This window comes from Sciurus vulgaris, assembly GCF_902686455.1.
Source record: "Sciurus vulgaris genome assembly, chromosome: 6".
NCBI classification, from domain to species: Eukaryota; Metazoa; Chordata; class Mammalia; order Rodentia; family Sciuridae; genus Sciurus; species Sciurus vulgaris.
The window spans coordinates 4,575,441-4,596,029 of NC_136466.1; the positions used below are offsets into that span (position 1 = coordinate 4,575,441).

At 43.2% G+C, this 20,589-nt stretch overlaps 2 long non-coding RNA genes across 4 annotated transcripts; both read right to left on the minus strand.

The window, feature by feature from the left end:
• Positions 1-8,801: 8,801 nt before the first annotated feature.
• LOC306663290 lies at positions 8,802-10,609 on the minus strand. Of its 3 annotated transcripts, none has more exons than XR_013764418.1 (3): positions 9,795-10,609; positions 9,358-9,710; positions 8,802-9,277 (listed from the first exon to the last, which is right to left on the minus strand). It is a non-coding gene; the product is annotated as an uncharacterized lncRNA (long non-coding RNA). The 3 variants fall into 3 exon arrangements; XR_013764419.1 differs by having other exon boundaries at positions 8,802-9,296; positions 9,461-9,710; positions 9,795-10,608; XR_013764420.1 differs by lacking the exon at positions 8,802-9,277 and having other exon boundaries at positions 9,330-9,497; positions 9,581-9,710; positions 9,795-10,607.
• A 2,129-nt stretch (positions 10,610-12,738) lies between these two features.
• LOC306663297 lies at positions 12,739-14,830 on the minus strand. Its single transcript, XR_013764441.1, has 3 exons — positions 14,566-14,830; positions 13,538-14,388; positions 12,739-13,460 (listed from the first exon to the last, which is right to left on the minus strand). It is a non-coding gene; the product is annotated as an uncharacterized lncRNA (long non-coding RNA).
• Between the last annotated feature and the right edge of the window lie 5,759 nt (positions 14,831-20,589).

Below are 20,589 nucleotides of genomic sequence, written 5' to 3' on the forward strand. Positions count from 1 at the left end.
ATACTACAGAGCTCCAGTAGCACAAACAGCATGGTGTTGGCACAAGAAAGGACATGGGGACCAATGGAAAAGAATTGAAGACACAAACAAATCCACATAGTATCTGATATTTGAAAGAGGCAAAAATCATACATTGGAGAAAAGATAGCATTTTAAACAAATTGTGCAGGGAAAACTGGAAATCCATGTGTAAAAGAATGAAACTTGATCCCTGCACAAAAATCAAAGTGAATCAAAAACCTAGAATTACTGAGAAACTTTCCAACTTTTTGAAGAAATCAGGCTTAACACCCGTACACATTGGCTCATGCACCAACTTCCTTAATAATATTTCTAAAGCATAATAAAATCCTAGAACCAATAAGTAGGACAACATCAAGTCAAAAGACTTCTACACAGCAAAGAATAATTAAGAATGTTTAGAGAGAGCCTACAGAAAGGGAGATCTTTGCCAGATGCTCCTTCACCAGGGATTAATATTCTTAATTATAAAACACACAAAGAAAAACTTAAAACAAAAAAAAAAGATTAACAAATGGGCAAATGAACTAAACAGACATTTCTCAAGAGAAGAAATATAATGGCCAATAGATGTATGAAAAAATGTGCAACCCTAGGAATCGGGGAAATGGAAATCAAAACTACATTGAGATTTCATCTCATTCCAGTCAGACTAGTAATTATCAATAATACATCCTATATTTGGAAACGATCAAGTTCTGTCTATGCACTTGGTATCAGAAACAATCCTGAACCCAAAGCACTTTAACAGTTGTGGAATACAGCTGCTATAAACTGCCTACATGATAGTGTGACAGATAAAAGAAGATTAGAGCTACTAAGAGGATGGGCTGTATTTCATCAGTCAGACTGAAAGATGAGTTTTTATAATCTCTGAAATGTTCTACTATGTGTAGCTTTATTTCAACACTAAAAAAAACTGATTCAAACTTAAAGAAAATAATAAAATAATAAATGCAGGTGAGGATGTGGGGAGAAAGGTACACTCATACATTGTTGGTTGGACTGCAATTAATAGAACCACTCTGGAAAACAGTATGGAGATGCCTCAAAACACTCGCAATAGAACCATCATATGACCCAGCTATTCTACTCCTTTGCATTTATCCAAAAGATCTAAATCAGCATTTTGTAGTGATATAGCCACATCAGTGTTTATAGCAGCACAATTCACAATATCCAAGTTATGAAACCAGCCCAGGTGCCCATCAACGATAAATGAAGAAAATGTATATAGACAATGGAATTTTATTCAGCCATAAAGAAAACTGAAATTAGCCATTTGCAGAAAATGGATGGAACTTGAGAATGAATGAATGGAACATCATGTTAAGCAAAATAAGCCAAACTCAGAAAATCAACCGTCTGTATGTTTTTTCTCACGTGGAAACTAGAGTGGAAAAAGGGAAAGAAGGGTTGGGGGATCCCATGGATATCAAAGGGAAATCAGAAGAGTAGAGGAAGGGGACCAGGGAGGAGAAGTGGAGGGAAAGGGAACTATTGGGGAAAGATATTTCCCAATTATATCTTTAGATTGTATGCATGTATGAATATTTAACAGATTCCACCATTATGCACAAGTATATTGCCCCAGTTTAAAAAATATAGGAAGAAAGAAATGAAAAGCTAGTCAAGCGTCACTGGGTTTGATCCCCCAGTGCCAAAAAAATGAAAAACAGGGAAGGTGATTAGTACTCACACACTTCTCTATTATTTCCAATTATCTTTCCTCACTTCACCTTTCAGAAGATAATCTTCCAATTTCAAGATCTGTGTGAGAATGGCATGCACCAAGCTTGAGCCTGCTCATCTGGGTAAAGTGGAAGCTGGAAGAAGGCATGAAGGGTTTGGTAGGGAAGGAGAAGGTGAGGTTTGAAGGGGGTCCTTGGTTCAGCCAGATTTTTTTTTTTTTTTCTCACTGAAAGTTTAACAAGTGTAGGTGTATCGTCTGCATGAACAGAAAGAGAGATCTGTTTGTCCCTCAGTCAGTGGGAGTGTTAGAGGGCAGAAGGCCTGGGATGGGGTTATTCATGCTGGACCACTGTCAAGTTTGCTGGGCAGGTAACTCCAAGACTGGTGGCCGTCCTGTGGCCACACAGCTCCTAGCAAGTTGATTGGCTGTGGTAAGTAGGTCTTCCTTCCCTCTGCAAATGACCCAGCAAGACTTCCAGATGTCAGGCACCTACCCTGTGACTGCCTTCACTGCCATCAGGTGCAGGGGCACCCTACCTGTGCCATGGGTTGGGTACACAGGCCTCCCAGGGCCTAGGTGATCAAATCTGCCACCTAGCCTTGTGAGTCTCCTGGAGATGTGTGTGCTTGCTGATTCCCCACTGTACTTCTCACAGTGCTATTCAATCCATTGTAAGGTCTTACCCTGGTGTCCTATTAACTGGGACATATGCTTCAGACAGCTTGGGAGAAATGTTTTGGTACACACCACGAACCCTGGGGCAGGATGGGTTTGGAATTGAGCAGTTGCTCCAAGGACGGGTGTAGTAGCCCTCATGCCTACCCCAGCAAAGTGGGGGGCAATTTGAATAAGGAGTGCCTTGTCTACTAGCCCCTTGTCCCTTGAGTTCAACAGATTCTAGGACCAGTGCAATATGCAATCGAGGACGCACCAGGTCATGCTGATAAATGTGAGCCAATGGAGCCATCGCCCTTCAAGGAAGGAGCAGCCCCCAAGTGGCAGTGCTTGGTATACTGATACCCAGTAGAGGGCCTTCGCCTACTGACATCTCCAGGTGTGATCAGGAAGGGGACAGAGCCCCCGAGGGCTGAGTTACGTAGGTGGGTGGTGGCACTGCATGAGCCAGGGCCCTGAGTGTCTGTGCAGGCAGCTGGGCTGTGTCTAAGAGGCTGGCTTTGAGAACCACGACAAGGAAGTAAAGGTGGGATGCAGGGCACCGTTCTTGTGGGGTCAAGCATGTGGGCGAGACCTTAGGCCACGAGCGACATGACTGTCGTTCATGCTACTGGCCATGCCCCTGTAGCCCAGGGAATCATGAGCAGATGCTTTGGCTAGGGTGCAGTGGCTAGAGCGGGCACTTCCCACTGACCTGGCGGCTTGGCTGCAGCGCTGCCTGGTCACGAGGAATGGAGTCAGAAGTGGGGTCTGCCTTTAACACAGGATGCTCTGGTGGGGGCCTGCCAGGCATGTGAGGTGTGTGCTCTGGAATATCCACACCCCCATGCCCTGGAGTCACAGATGGCCAGGTCACGTGGTCATGCCCCTTTGACACCATGGCAGGTTGATTACACTGGCCCTTTACTGAGGTCAAAGGGCCATGTTTGCCTTGACAGCAGTGGATATGGCTACAGGCTTGCTGTTTTTCCTGCCCTATGGTCAAGAGAGTCAGCGGCTGTGATTGGTGCCCTGAGAGTGTTGACAGCCTTGTACGGACAGTCCATCACGATGGAAAGCGATCGAGGGACTCATTGCACAGGTCAGAATGCGCAGCAATGGCAACTCAGTCACAGATTCAGTGGAGGCTGAGTCCCATGTGACCCACAGGCTGCAGGCATGCTAGGGACCGTGATGGCCTTTAGGCAAGGACTCAGGACTGCAATCCACCATGGAAAGGGGCACAGCCTCCGTGGGCCCTGTGACAGCTCTCATCCAGCATCCCTGATGGGGGGCCCAGGTCCTGTGGGGCTTTGCTCACGGCACAGCAGCCCAATACGGGTCCAGCTGACAACAGAGGACGTACTGAGCCTGGGTTTGGGAAGCAAGGGAGTGTTCTCTTGCCTGTTCCAATGGATTGAATCAGGAGCAACCTGTGGAGTGGACATGGCCCTGGACAACAAAGGCCCCACCTCCACTGGGCAGCACTGTTAGCCCCTGGGTAAAGGTCTGGAGCATGAGTTCCTTGTGACACCATGGGTGTCTCGTGAAAGCACCCCCGCGTGTGACCAGGCTGGTCCTGCAGATGGGAAAGAGATTTTAAAGGGCCTTTTGTTATTTCCTTTTGGCCAGTTATGGATTCCCTGGTGCTGGTGCACATAGAGTTTGCTGAAGTTCAGAGCCAAGCTGTATGAGGGTGGTCACTGCCCAGGAAAGCGGACAGCCACTGTACTTCCCGGGGACTCAAAGCTGGCATGCAGTCTCACAGGTTGACATGACTTTACTGGTAACTGCTTTGTCCTTTCACACATGGGTGGGTCCTCACCAACACCACTGTGAACTGGGCACGCAGCTATGCCCGAGTAGCAAACAACCCTGCTGCTGGGTATACTCCCCAAGACTGTGAGTTCTGCTGAACTGCCCTGGTGATTCAGACCACATCCCTGCACAAGTGACGTGGCTGGAGAGGCTTTTGCTGCTCTATTGTGATGGCAGTCAGAGAATGACTTAGTGCCTCTCGCCCATGGTTGGTACTCTGTCTGGGATGGAATGGCCTGGCCCCCAAATGGAACTGTAGAGCTAAGAGGCCCACTAACGGCGTTGGGAGAAGGTACAGAACCTGTGTATTGGGTCCCTAGGGCTCTATCAGCCAATCCAACCAGATGTCAATAGAACAGGCCTGAGCCCCAGGGCACCCTGTGGGCCTGTGGCACTCATGAGTGGCCACACCTCCCATGGAATTGGACAGGGAATTGCACCTGGCACCAACAGTCCTCCTGGGACTCACATGCCCAACACTGCCTCAGAGACATGCTAGCACAACTTTATGTGTTGGATTCATTCATTCATTTACCAGAGAGAGCCTAGTTTATGTGATTTGAGGCTCAGACTGTGTGCTCAGCCAAGGCAGTTATCTGCATTTCAGTCACCACGATGCGCCTTGTGGGAGAAACAAAGCCAGGAGACAACACCAGGGTGAGCAATGCCCTCCGTGATGGGCTTGAACCACTTCCCAGTTAGCATGGGTGGATCGCCGGGCAGGTCCCGATGGCTGAAGTTAGGCTCCCTCACGGAGACGTCTAGGAGGCTGTGTTTAGTGCGCAGTCAAGGTCAAACGCCCTGAGTCCGTGTGTGCACTCGAGGTCATGAACGTTCGCTTTGAGCAGGCGTCCACCGAGGTAACCCGTGGGCAGCGTGCCTTCTGTCTGGCCTGGATAGAAAAAGGCCTATGGAACTGGCTTGGGGCTAAACAGGGCTGGCGAGGGGCTTTTCTCGTCTGAATAAAGAATGACCGCTATCCCAACTGCACCTCGCGTCATCTTTAACTGCTGGGGCCCAAACCCTGCTTCCCCCGCCTGAGCCTCAGCCTCAGCACAACCCGTGTCCCGCACTGCCAGGTCTCAGCACCACCACCAGGAGGCTGAAAGGGCTAGGCCAACGGCCTGTCACTCTGGCCTGCCTCAGCCAGGGATTGGATAACATCGCTGTCACTCAAGACACGGGGGCTACCTGGGGGCGGTCCCTCAAGGGTGCCCGGTGGAACTGTCCAATCAGGAGCGCAGACGGAAGGGAAGGGCGGGCTTTCGCGATCTCCCGGGCTTTCTTCCTCATCCTTCAGCTCTTTCCTCCCGAGGCGCGGCGTTTCTCGGCCCCGGAGGCCCAGGTGGCTCTGCGTGGCCTGTGTCCCCCACGAGCTTGGGTGCCTGGAGGACCCTCGGGAGGACGGCGGGTCACTCCGGAGATCCCAAGCGTTGCGTGTGCAGCAGGCTGGGGACCCGGTCAGCACCGGCCGTGGGGACAGGGCTGCGTGTGAGCTGCGCAGCGGGGCCGAATCCCGGCTGCGGGTGGCTGGCCCCTGTCCCCCGGACCCACAGGGTGGGCTGGGCGGCGGCGGGGACCCTGGCGTCCTGTTCCCTCCTTGTGAGCGGCCTCCGGTCACCTCTGGGCAGTTCCCGCCCCTGGCTCCCAGGGGAGGGTGTCAGCCTGGCCCTGTCCCTTCTCCTCCCCAGGACGAGGGCGCCGACCCGCGGGCTCCCCTGCGCCCTGTCCTCCTCCTCCCCAGGGGAAAGGGCCGACCCGCGGGCTCCCCTGCGCCCTGTCCCTCCTCCTCCCCAGGGGAAAGGCGCCGACCCGTGGGCTCCCCTGCGCCCTGTCCCTCCTCCCCAGGACGAGGCGCCGACCCGCGGGCTCCCCTGCGCCCTGTCCCTCCTCCTCCCCAGGGGAAGGCGCCGACCCCGTGGGCTCCCCTGTGCCCAGTCCCTCCTTCCCCCCCAGGGGGAAGGCGCCGACCCGCGGGCTCCCCTGCGCCCTGTCTCTCCTCCACCCCAGGAGGAAGGCGCCGACCCGCGGGCTCTCTCCCTAGTGCGTAGGAAGGGCCCCTCAAATGCACATTGCGATCTGGAGCCTCCTTCTCGGACCGTGGGCAAATCCCCAAATCCCAGTTCCCTCCCGCATCCCAGATGCCAGCCGCCCCTCCAGTGCACCCTGATAAACTGTTCCGCGGTCTACATTCAAGTGGACCGTGATCTGATTGTCATGATTTCACTGACTAATAAATTTTTTTTTCCGCAGAAGAATTTATATCTTTTTTTTCACAGTTGCAATTTCAGTTTACATACAAGTACACAGGTACTGTTTTATTTTTGATGCTTAGTATAGAAGGGTAGAAAATAAAAAGTCATGTTTTGTTAATGTCATGTAAGATACCAAGTATCCTCATGATATCATGACAATAATCATTACACTAACCAAATGTAACAATGCAGCGCATGCTTTCTTTACACTCCAATGAAGAAAAAAAATTTCCAACACCCTGATGACAAGTGAATGTGTCCATGAGTGAGGTGACAGGACAGCAATCCAAAGGAACTAAGCACATGATTAGTCAAATTAAAAATAAAAAGGACAGAGTGTAGACTTTGGGAACTCCCTTAAAGAATATTTGTCTCTGATGGAACTGCAAAGTAGAATTAGGATTTTAAGGGAATTTTTAATATGCGACAAGTAATTTCAAAAGTGTGAGTACATATGGACAAAGCTCAGTAATTAGGATTTACTTTGTAAAAGCATAAGAAATATTAAATGTTATATTAGCATTTTGAAAACTGTAACATAAATATAAAACACGAAACAGCCAAAGTTACACTGATATACCACACCAACTTGGATTTAGATACCGAGCATTTTATTTTTATAGAAAGAAATTCTCTGTTTGTTAATGCTTATGGTATATACTACAATTCCTTCATGAAATTTAAAGGTTGGTATTAAACATAGTTATTCTTTTCTTGGACATTCTAAAACATGCCAGTTTGGATTAACCTTCAAATTTTCAGGGCAAAAAAGATATTCAAATAGAGTATATATTTTAACACAGGATAACTCTGTTTACAATTATGACAAAATACCTTCAATTTTCAACATTAAAAAAAAAAAAAACCTAAGCAAATAAAAGGTATTTTTTGTCAAGTTATTTCTTAGTACAAAATTATATCAGTCAGTTTTTCAGCCAACAGCATTAAAAAATTTGCCATTATTGTTAAACAATGCATTGACATGGTGAAATAAGATATAAGACACTTACAGAAATAAAAAAAAAAACTCAAAAGTATTCCAACTCCTAATTTAAGAAGGAAGAAATCTACAAATTAAAAAATTTAAATGTTTCTTGGAAATTTTTTATGCCTTGTACTCTCAAATTCACTTGAACTTTGACATAAACTTTTATACTTAAGAAGACTGTAGCTAAATTATTTAATAATATTTATAGAATGTTACCTCTCTGGGTAGACATGTTTCACACATAGTTCTTAATTAAGAGAAATCACTTGATACTTTAATCACAATTTATGATTGACTGATAAATGAATTAACAATTTATTCAGTAATTTAGACCAATCAAGGAATAATCTGATAAAGCTCACTGTGCAATTCTGTCAACTGGTAAAACCAAGAATTTGACAGATATTTCACTCAGTTGGATTACATGTTTTTCCATGTGTGTTATGGATCAACAAAATAGGTATACAATGTCAAGCTTTTTCCTGTATCTTTCTTTTCTTTTTCTTTTTCTTTCTTTTTTTTTTTTTAAACAATTCAAGTGTTGGGTGGGGGGGCATGGTTAATACAAAAGCATTAAAGAGCCAACCATTAATTTTGCTTGTAACTTTTTACAGAAATCATGGTAGGCTCTGAAAACTAAATGAGGTTCTTGCTGCCTGATATAGGGGTTTGGCAAGGAGTGCAAAATTAGGGACCCAGTGTCTGGAAAATACAGCTAAACTCAGGAAGGAAAGAACATAATCTGCTGTTTCTGGTGGCTGTAAGTCACCCAGGGCTTGGATTCTGTCTGTTGTGAGACTCTTAGAGGTAGGAGTGAGGAGTATGCCCAAATATGTGACTGAAGGATAGTAAGTTGGGCTTTGGTTGGAGAGACTCTACCCTCAAGACCCGAGGAAGTTAAGGAGCTGGGCAGTGTCAGTCTGGGAGGCCTTGAGGGATGGGATGCATTGGAGGAGTTCATCCACATATTGTAGGAGTGTGCCACTCGTGCAGAAAAACCTTCAGTGAGATTCCGAATCTTACTCTTAAAAGGGACATTCCTACTAGAGTAAGTCCATGTGAAAGCAGCATGTGTGGACACGTCTTCATGTCGTTTTTCCTTAATAGGCACATCATTCCATCTGATAATGAGGAGAGTAGAACGAAGCTATCTGAACTTAAACAGAAGAGAAAATCTTTAATTTCTCACGCAAGTGTTCAAAGACAAGTAGCAGTGCACACTGTAAGTGGACTTTATAAATGTTTGACATGTGGAAAAGAGTTCAGTTGTTCCAGGTCTTTTCGAAAACATGGACAATCTCACACTGGAGAGAAGCCATATGGATGTAAACAATGTGGGAAAGCCTTCTCTTGTTATTTTTTCCTTCAAACACATGAACGAACTCATACTGGAGAAAAACCCTATGAATGTAAACAATGTGGGAAAGCCTTCACTAGTTCTTCTTACCTTCCAATACATGAACGAACCCATACAGGAGAGAAGCCCTATGAATGTAAGCAGTGTGGAAAAGCCTTCATTAGTTCTGCTTACCTTCAGATACATAAACGAATTCATACTGGAGAGAAGCCCTATCAATGTAAACAATGTGGGAAAGCCTTTAATAAATACAGTAACCTTCACACACATGAACAAACTCATACTGGAGAGAAGCCCTATCAGTGTAAACAATGTGGGAAAGCCTTCACTAGTTCCAATTACCTTCTGTTACATGAACGAACTCATACTGGAGAGAAGCCCTATCACTGTAAACAATGTGGGAAAGCCTTCACCAAGTCCAGTCACCTCCACACACATGAGCGAACTCATACTGGAGAGAAGCCCTATCAGTGTAAACAATGTGGGAAAGCCTTTGCTACATCCACTCACCTCCACCACATGAAAGAACTCATACTGGAGAAACCTATCAATGTAAACAGTGTGGTAAAACCTTCACTAGTTCCAATTACCTTCCAGTACACGAACGAACTCATACTGGAGAGAAGCCTTATGAATGCAAGGAGTGTGGTAAAGTTTTCATTAGTTCTGCTTACCTTCAAATACATGAACGAACTCATACAGGAGAGAAGCCTATCAATGTAAACAGTGTGGTAAAGCCTTCAATACAGTCGGTCACCTCCATAAACATGAACGAACTCATACTGGGGAGAAACCCTTTGAGTGTAAACAATGTGGAAAGTCCTTTACTAGTTCTTCTTACCTTCAAATCCATCAACGAATTCATACTGGGAGAAGCCCTATGAATGTAAACAATGTGGGAAAGCCTTCACCACATCCAGTCACCTCCACAAACATCACCGAAGTCATACTGGTGAGAAGCCCTATCAATGTATACAGTGTGGGAAAGCCTTTACTAATTCCACTCACCTTCATGCACATGAACGAACTCATACTGGAGAAAAGCCGTATCAGTGTAAACAATGTGGGAAAGCCTTCATTAGTTCTGCTAACCTTCAAACACATGAACAAACTCATACTGGAGAGAAGCCCTACCAATGTAAACAATGTGGGAAAGCGTTCAGTAGTTCTGCTTACCTTCAAATACACGAACGAACTCATACTGGAGAGAAGCCCTATGAATGTAAACAATGTGGGAAAGCCTTCATTAGTTCTGCTTACCTTCAAAAACATGAACGAACTCACACTGGAGAGAAGCCCTATGAATGTAAACAGTGTGGGAAAGCCTACACAACATCTAGTCACCTTCACACACATAAACGGACTCATACTGGAGAGAGGCCCTATGAATGTAAGCAATGTGGAAAAGCCTTTGCTAGGTCTAGTCACCTTCATACACATGAACGAACTCATACAGGAGAGAAACCCTATCAATGTAAACAATGTGGAAAAGCCTTCACTAAGTCCAGTAACCTTCACACACATGAACAAACTCACACTGGATAGAAGTCCTGTGAATGTGAACAATAATGAATGAACTCACACTGTAGAGAAGTCCTATGAATGAAACTGGTAAGACCTTCCATAGGTCCATTCACCTTCAAAAACATGAACAAACTTCTGGAAAGGAGCCCTGTTTGTAAACTGGGTAATAAAGTCTATATTCAAAGCATCAACTCATGCTAGAGAGAAACCCTATCAATGGAAACAATGCAAAATGCCTTACACGATATTCTCATTGTATGCATGGAAAAAAAATGCAAAAAAAAAAAAAAGAAAAAAAAGGCAAATCATTTAATTTCTAGTCACCTTCAATGGTAAGAAAGGACTCACACTACAAAAAAAAAAAAAAAAAAAAAAAAAAATTCTGGAAAAAAAAGGTAGGTTCTCAGTTGCCTTCAAACTGTTTCACTCATTCTGACAAACAAACCCCCTGAATGTGTGATGTTCCACTTTCCATCCTATGCATGAAAGTACTCATAATGGAGAGAAGACCTTGCATATGAGGAATGTGGCTAAGCTTCCAACTTCCTAGTTCTTTTGAAAGACAAAAGACAAAAAAAAAAAAAAAAAAATCACACTGGTGAAAAATCCTATGCAAGTAATGCATCTTATAAAGGCATCTAGTGTTCCAGTCTCTTCATGTATTACTCATCCTCCTATTGCTATGTCAAAACACATGAGAAATTCAAGTTACTGGGCGAAAGATTTATTTTGGCTCATGTGATTATAGGTTTCACTTCATCTTGGGTGGCTGTGTTGGTTTGGTCGCAGGTGACTAAGAACACGACCAGGTACCAATGACTATTTTTGTTTAAGGTTACTATTTCCATAAGTAAGTACAATGGTCAGAAAAAAATAGGCAGAAATAATGTGTGATAAATGCTTATAACATTTGTTTTAGGAGTCAAATATATATATCGTGTGTTTATATAATATATATATATCTACATACTCCAGATGAGTTAACTGTTTAACGTTATCATGAGTTTGAAATTTATTCTGGGCTTTTTAAATTTTGTGAGAACAAAAAGACTTGAATCTATTATTGTGCCCCTTTCCCACATTAAAATTGTTATGGGAGAGCATAGGGTCCTAGAATTACATATTCTTAAATTTGGGGTATAAGTCAAACATAAAATTTTGCAGGGTTTTTACTACAAGTGAAAGTTGTTAAGACTGATTTTTAATTGGTGTATATAATTTTCTATACAAGTTGAACAAATAAAGTATCAATGATACAACTATTAAAGCATGAACACATGATTTGAGAAAAAAGCAAATTCAGGATTTTTATGATATGGATATAAAAATAAAAGCAGAAGGAAAGCAGTAAATAAGGAGGGAGGTCTAAAGGAATATGTAAGCATGAGCATGTTTTTTAAGGAATTTTGCAATTGATGAAGGCAATTTTTGTGTAAGAATATTGTGTGGTAGAATCAAAATTTTCACTTACTGTAGAATTGATGGATTGTACCTGAATGTACTGAAGGCAGTACAGGGCAATCTACTGGCTTAAGAAGTTATAGATCTGAACAAGTCCTTAAACTTCAGAGGAAGTTTCAAAGTACTCATGCAACATGAATTTTATAAGAGGAATTTTATCATTAGCCACACTGACTAATTTAAAGGAAATGTTTCTAGATTTTTCTAAAAATTTAAGCATTAATATTTTATACAAATCAAAATGTAATTCACCATATTAAAATCACAAAGTTTTCTAGACCTAGTGTTAGGGGGAAAAATGTGGAAGATGTTTTAAGTTTTTTTTTTTTTTTTTATTCTGAAAACTGTTTCTTTAAATGTCCAACCAAATCCTGGACTGCAGTTTTAGAGTTTAGAGTATTATTTTCCTTTAGTGTAACCCTGACTGATTTTTTCTCGAGTATGTCTGCATTGCTAAGGGTAACAGACAATTTTATTTGTTTTAATTTTTCTGAGAGTCACATATGTCCCTGTTCAATGCACTGATTTTCTTATATAACTCATAAACTTGGGCACAGACTCTTCTAGTATCTAATTAAATTTAAAAAACTTATTCAACTTTCAGGTTATCAGTGGGCTTCACATAAAGAAAATCGACCATACTGCAGGAAGTTTTTCTGTTCCTTTTGTAAATGTTCTAGGAAAAAAAGCTTTTATGTTCTATTGAAATAATTTCTTGTTCTCTCTTGATTGAATTTTCTGTTGTTTAGAAATATGAGTCTTGAAACAGTTAAATTTAGGGGTGACTTTTTTTTGGCATCTATTTTCCTTTAAACTCTTCCAGTTGGTTCTGCCTCTGAATGAATATGATTCTCAGTGGTTATATTTTAATCACATTTTAAACCTGTTTTGACACCTTTGGCAGGACTTCCTCAGAATCCAAGTTCTAAATTAAGTTTTTTTGTTTGTTGTTTTTTTTTTGTGTGTGTTGTTTTTTAACTTAAATTTGGGACATTGTTGAGAACCCCAGATCTTCTCAAATGTTTGTTTTACACAAAGGAGGTAGTAAGCTAATCAGTCTAATTTAATATGTTGAATTGTATGTAAACATTTTCAAATAATATAGTAATTGCAAATCATTTTAAAAGTTATATTATTATGGCATCAATGCAAATATATTAGAGAGCACGTGAAGTTTGTATATGTCTGTTGGTCCTGGCATAATGTCATCAGCCATGACTATGGTTATATTGAAATGATGCATGCAAAGGAAATAAGTATATTCCTTCTTAGTTACTGAAATTTTATCAGATTTTTAACTATATATGTTCTAAGTCATTATTATAGTTATTATTTTGCTTTTTCTGTAAGCTTTGCAATCAGATTCATGGAAATGACTGGCAAGTATGCTTGAATACAAGTTTCTGATCATCTTAAGACCATGGATTAAATAAATATGTCCATTAGTTTAATAAATTGTTGAGTAAAATTATTAGATAAGAAAACAAGAATTAATTACATGAGACCAAATTAACTGATCAATGTATCTACATGAGTTTTATGTAAAGTGCTGTTAGTTCTTTATTTAAATGTATTTGTTTTCAAGATTTAAGAAAACACTTTCTAAGACTATCTGGAGTCTCCAGTAATTTGCTGAGTGCTGTCATCTGGATGTGCAGTAGTTATATCCCTGAAGATCCATGTGTTGTCCTCTTGGTCGTGTCATGGGAGGTGGTGAAACCTTAGGATGTGGAGTGTGTGTATTCCTGAAGGTCCCCTGTTTTTGCCTCTTGGTCCAGTGTTGTGATGTGGCGGGGGGGGGGGGGTGTAAATCTTTAGGATGTGGAGTAGGTGTATCCCTAAAGTCCACATTTTGGCCTCTTGGTTCAGTGTTATGAGGTGGGAGGTGGTGAAACCTTTAGGGCTGAGTGCTGGTTAGAGGTGCTTAGACCCTCGGCCTGTGCCCTTGGAGGGATGTGGTCTTCCATGTGGGACCCTGGTTTGTGCTCATGGGGACTGCTACAGAAGCTAGAGCCTGGCTGCACCCAACTCGTCTGGTTTCCTGGCTGTTGAAGGGACCTGTTTCCCACAGGAGCTCCCAACATTGCCATGGGCCAGGGTGCAGTGCTGCACACGTGGCTGAGCCAGAGCAAGCAGCATGCCCTTGAACTCTCACAACTTCAGGTGAATAAATTCTCTATGGCGTGAGGGAAAAGCAGTGACTGCCGAACACTGGTGCCAAGGAATAGGGTCATCAAACTACCTGAGAGTGGGAGGCAGCTTTGGAATTAGGGAACACAGAGAGGTTGCAGAGTCTGGAGGTGCAGGCTAGAAAAAGCCTGGCGTGTTCCCAGGAGATTGTTATGGGTGGTTCTGGGGAGCACTCAGGAGATGAGCAGACTAGGTAACAGGAAGACCTTAGAGTTTGGAGACGGGCAGGAGAGCAGAATATGATGGGAATGTGGGAATGAGGACTCCGTGGGAAGCTGAGCTAAAGGCCCTCTGTTTCACCATGGCAGAGCTGGGCCTGCATTGCGCCCATGGTCTGAGACACTAAGAAATCCCAAGGTGGTGGGCGGCTCCATGTGGAGAGAGGTCAGAGCAAGAAGGCATTCTGGCCACAGCAGGGTTACCAGTACTCAGAGGTGCCTTCCACAGGCATTTAACCTGGGGTCACCTCTGCATCAGTGGCCTTGCTCTCCTGTGCATTGTCCATGGTCCCCCCACAGCTGCAGTGCTGGCCTAGCATACCCAGGTGCGTGTTGTGCAAGTGGCAGACCTTGGCATTCACACGGTGCGGAGTCTGCAGGTGCACAGGATGCAGGAGTCCTTGGGTCAGGGCAGCTTCTCCTTGACTTACCATTGAAAGCTTGGGAGGCCAGGTGGTTTGCTTCAGAGTCAGGATCAGGTGTGCTGCAGGGAGCCCCTGATGGGGAAATTCCTGATAGAGCTATGGGTGTGGAGGTGCAGTGAGGTCCCCAGAAAAATCAGCTCACCATCAACTGGATGTGCCAGCCTAGGAAAGCCATTGCATTAGCCTTGCTAGCAGCCAAGGGACCAGGAGAGCCACAGGGCCAGGGCTCCCCTGGTCTTGGGAAGGTGAGCCTCACAGTGTGCAGGAGAGCCTGGACGTGGAGCTTGGGGTTGAATTCTGCCCTGCTGGATTTTGGTCTTGCTTGGAGCCGATTCCTCCTCTCTACTCTAGTTCTTCCCTTTGGAATAGGAGTGTTTATCCTGTGCCATTGTATTTTTTTTTTTTTTTTTTTTTTGAAATAAGGAATGATTTTAAAGGAGGCTGATACGTGAAGCATCCTTGTTAATTCTCATTGGAGATGTTGGACTTAAACTTTGAAATTGTGAGACAGACATGAGCCTTGTGGCAAGGGACTGAAAACAATGGCTTGGGTATATTTAAGTGCATCCCCAAAAGCTCATGCGCTGAGGCTTGCTCTCCAGTGCAGCAGTGTGGGAGTTGTTGGGAATTTTAAGAGATGGTTCCCATGGGTGTCCACAGATCCCTGGGGCGCTGTCCTCAGAAGGGAGTGGGTGTTTTCTTTTGATGCCCAGTGAGTTCTCCTGAGAGGGTGGTGTTGCGCCTTGGGTGGGGCTGCACCCTCACTTTCTGTCTGGTGAGCTCAGCTGTCCACACATGGTCCCACTGTCACCATCCACAGTGACGTTCTGCAGCCCAGAGCCCTCACCAGAGCTAAGCAGTGCCAGGGCCTCCAGACCTGAGAAACCGACCTGAACAAACCTTTTTTCCTGCTATGTTAGCTTGCATGGCCATCTTATAGCCGTCCAGCAGTAACTGATTGTGACCAAAAGTGGAAACGTTTACTTTCCACTGCACTTACGTGTGCTCCCGTCCCCTCCCACTATGACGGTTCTGCAGCCAACAGTCCTCGCCAGAACTAAGCTGTATGAGTGTCTTGCCTCAGAATCTGCAAAACCCGACCTCTTTATCTCAGCCTGCGTAGGGCATTTTACCACAGCTGTGGAATAAAGTCCTCTTCAGGAAGGTGTGATTGTGAACAGAGGTGGAAACATTTACTTTTCCACCATACTTGATGTGCAAACCTCAAAAAAAAAAAAAAAAAAAAAAATTTTAAAGTATTCTTTTATTTGGCAATGCAGTTACAAGAGAATCTCCCTTGTATAATGGGATAAAATTTAAAACAATTATTTTACCAAAATTTTCAGTGGGATGTCATTTAAATTATAGATGCTCAGACAAGTCTAAAATTTGCCTTGGTATCATAACTCCTAAGGCTAAAGATGTTTCTTTAAGACAATCTGATATTATATGTAGGTATTCTCCAAGCCTCTATGTAAATGATTAGGTAAAACTAACTTTGCAAACAAATTGATTTTTCTAATTCTTTTGTAAAATACTGTATTGATGATTTAGAAAAAAATTGTTTCTAAAGAAAAACTACAGCACCATTGTGGTTAGTAGTACTGCTCATTGTTTTTATAATACATATGTATATATTTGCCTAACCTTGAAATTTTTCTCATCTCCTCTAATGTAGCTACACAAGCCTTACTTTATCCCCTAAGAAAATCTTTTGGTTTGCTTAGGCTGCCTTGATTCGGAACAGCTGCACTGACTGAACTGTTATACTCCTTTAAGTTTTACTCTACATTTTTTCTTTTAAAACTTTGTCTGCAGAAGTTCAACTGCTAACAGCATACTGCTAGGCAAGGTCCTGAGGTGAGAGCCAGTACCTATCAGACAACTCTGAATGTGACCTTGGTCTCCAGGTAAGCAGCCTGAGGGGCACTCCTTCCAAGCCTCTTGTTGTGTAGGTGTTGCTTGGATTTAGACACCAAGTCCTAGTTGACAGTGAATTTCTCTCTGAAACAGACCATCAACTGGTTAGGTCCATCCTGGCACTGAGAGACCACCAGAACCTAACATTACTGTCAGACAATGATTTTACAGAAAACTGTATCAAAGGGGAATATATGAATGTTGTCCACTTAAAATGGAGTCACTTGTCTCAATCCCTTTCAAAATAAATAATGTTAGGAGGCTCATGCACTTATATCTGATAACAAGAACTGTCATGAGAAACTGCCAGGACCACAACCTTGCCCAAACCCTGCTATAACCACACACATTTATATATAATCACCATATCTGGAAATAATAAGAGATCACAAATGAAAGGCATTTACACTTCCTTCTTGCACCCCAGCATCATCTTGTCATCTTGAAAATACCTCTTGATTTGAAACTCGTTCTCTTTCCTCTACCTCATATCATCATCTGTCTTTTCCATAGCTCAGAGCACCAGGGACCACCATAGGAATGATATTTGAGAGGGCTAAATCTCATTAGTCACTGTGAAAAGGGAAGCAGTATTAACTCCTTAAAATAGTGGAGAACCAAGTGTTTATAAAGTGACCATTATTTCAGATAGAATATTGTAAAACCAGAATGTGAATATTGACCCTGAAATTACAAAGTCTTGAACAAATGTCTACTGTCCTTAGTAATAATAGGACAAGCAAACAACTGCAACAGGGGGGAAAAAAATCCTGTGGCTCTAGTTGAAAGAACTTGTTTTACAGCAAAGAGCAGTATGCATATATCAATTATTGAAAGAGAAGACACCTAATAACAAGAAGGAGAACACCACCAACCTCTTAGGTTTCCTTGTGATGTCCTTTCCAAGCGACTTTCCTTTCCTCAAATGCATACATTTTCTAACTTGGGTGAGTGTTGCTTCTTTTTAAAGATTTGGATAAAATTGTGCAAAATATTCTCTTGTTGGTTTATTATGTTTTATATCTTTTTTATTTTGGGGGGTGGGGAGGGAGGAACTGGGGGTTGAACCCAGTACTTTGTGAATGCAAGGCAGATGCTTTGCCACTGAGCTACATCCCCACATTTTTTAATGTGATTGTTGTAGTGAATTTCATTTAGAGAGATATAAAGATATAATGTGTCTTGTTTATTTTCTAATATTCATTTTTTGTTTTCTATTTAGAAAAGTACCAAATAATGTTATGAGATTTCTTTTGCATGGTGAATATGTGGAGGCATTTTTGCCGGTTATAATTAGCTCAGTGGAACCATTGATGCATGGTGTAGATGTCCATCTCTAGGACTCACAAGGAGTTGTGAAGATGGTTTTGTCAGTATGCACACAGATGTGCATGAGGGTTCCCTGTGCTCTATATCTTCCCAGCATTTAATGTTGTCTGTGGATTTTACATTAGCCATTGCATAATAGCATCAAATGCCAGTTTGAATTTGGATTCTACTCATGAGTAATAATGTACAATATGTTTTCATATCATTCTTGGCCATTTTTTTTTCTTTTCATGAAGTATGTGGTCTAATATTTGCCCATTTTCTAAGAATTGTCTATGTTTTTCTTACTGTTTGTTATTTCTTATTCAGAAGAAAGCTGGGGTACATGTTCCATTATGTCCCATCAGGTTTGATTTTGAATTGATAGTCCTTAATATCCTGGGTCCCCCTATTCACTCCCTCATATGGGTCCATTTTCTTCTCCACGTTCACATGGGAGAACACTCGTTTATAGACGGGAACAATAAAGATGAAATAGAGAAGTGGAAGCAAAAGTTAAATAACAAGAGAATAAGAAAAGAGATTGGGGGCAACCCTGCCAAGGACTAGTTCATCCATTCTAGCTACATTCTCAGAGGATGCTAACATGAGCATTGGATCCACAAGGTTTCCAGGCTTCTTGTGCCCTAGCAAAAGCAAACAGAAGTGGGTTTCCACTGTCTACCTCTATGGATACCTGAAACTAAGATGAGCATACCCACCATGGTGTAGATAGGGCTACAGGAGACGAAGCTGTAGTTGCCTCCTGTATAAACTGGAGTGGATTGCTACATGGGTGTCACATGATCATTAAGTGAGGACCACTTTTCTACATTGAGAACCCACTGTTCTGATTCTCTGAAAGAGTGAGGCTCTGGTGAAACAGATTGCCAGAGTGCTTCAGGGCTCCATAACTGTGAAATAAATGTGTATAAACCATGTGGGCTACAGCATCTGGTTTGAGCAGCGTAAGTCAACTAAGACCAGAGTGATACCTCAGCATTTGTGCTGTTGAGAAGTGAGTCACTAACCACTTGGTGTCATGAGCCATTGGGATTGAGGAGGCTGCCTACAGGCTGCAATGAGACACATGTGTCAGATTGTAAATATAGGTGGATACACTAGGCATTTTATTGCTAGAGTATGCCAATATCTATATTTCATCTAATTTAAATCTAGATCTCACTGATGCAAAATGGAAAATAAGGCCCAGAAGGGAAGTGATCCGTCCAAGATCACACAGTTGGAACCAGGCTGGTCAGTTTATTCCATGCTACCTTCCACTCCTTGAAGTTCTTCATCTCTAGCATTGTGAGTTGTCTATATGTGACTTGTGGGAGATATATGTAGACTGTAGCTTGGTAATCACTGTCAGGCAGGACCCTGAAACTTAACCTTTTATTTCCCATGAGAAAGCCGAGGTCTTGGGACTTGACTTGTACTAGGAAACAGGTCAAAGAGAGCTGTGGATGGGGTCCTTGACCCACTGCATAGGAAGGAGAGACTGGAACAAGGATAACATCAGAGAGACCTATCCTCAGCACATTCAGTGTTTACCTCTTGTCCATTCCACATCAACTCATTCCACCCACAGCACCTCAGTTCCCAGAGTTGGGGATATGATGGACAATCTCTTTACAAAGAGCACTCAGGACTCTGAGTGCTCCATGGCTCTGATGTCAATGATTGTAGGGTCCCCTTCCCATTGAGAAAAGAATGTTAGTGGGAAGCCAAGGCACACAACAGTCTGTACTAGTTCTGTTGGGCAAGGTTTGCCACTGTCTGGAGAGCCACAGAGTGAAAGGGTGATCAAGTTAAAAGAAGGGAGGAACAGCAAAGAGAATAAGGATATTAAGCAGTTTAGCACAGATTGTGGACTGAAAGCTATACCAGGCATGAAAGTCACTTTGTAGAGTGCACAGCTAGCCAGACTCCCTAGAGGAAATCAAATTGATACAGCTTTTTCCCATGATAAGCTGGCAAGAAATAAAATCAGAGGGAATATTCTGAAATGGGTCATCTTAGTAATCCATGTAGCAGGAACTTGTATAGGGATCACGGCCAGCTGAAATACACAAAACAAGTTCTCCCTTACTATGGACAAGGGAGTGGAGTGGAGCTGCCCTGACAGCTTATCACTTTTGGGGAGTGGTAACCCTAACCCAGTGTTCTCTACAACCTCCAAGGATCCCAGACAAAGGTGGGACAACTGGTATCCTACCTCCATTATGATAATGGGTAAAATCACAGTGAATAGCACCAGCCCAGATGGAGGTTTCTGTCACAGACCGCCCACAGAGCCCTCATCCACAGGTCCTAAACTTAACAGCTAATGAGGTCCAAAAATGTCCCAGAAAAGAGGATTAGGTACCTGTGATTCACAACTGTGAACAATGAGTTCAGATGCAGGTGGGCCAAATGATTGTCCCTGGGCAAAGGCTTCTATGGCAAGGATGACTCTCAGAAAGCCTGCATCCACAGGTCTCACAGTTATAGGAAGCCCTGCTTTAAAGAAGGCCCTTTGGAGGGGAATGAATGCACAGAGCCCCATAGCCAACACAACAGTCCTGAGTCCTGCACCCAATAAAAACAGCCAGCAGATGCAGCACAGCACCTTGAAACAAGCAGTTTCAGGACCCTGAACTGACAAGAGCCAGTGATAAGCAATCCATAGCAACCAAGGAGGTAGCTTCCTAGAGGTGCCTCAGCACCTATAGGAAGATCAAAAACTGAAGAGTCATGGACAACTTCTAAAAA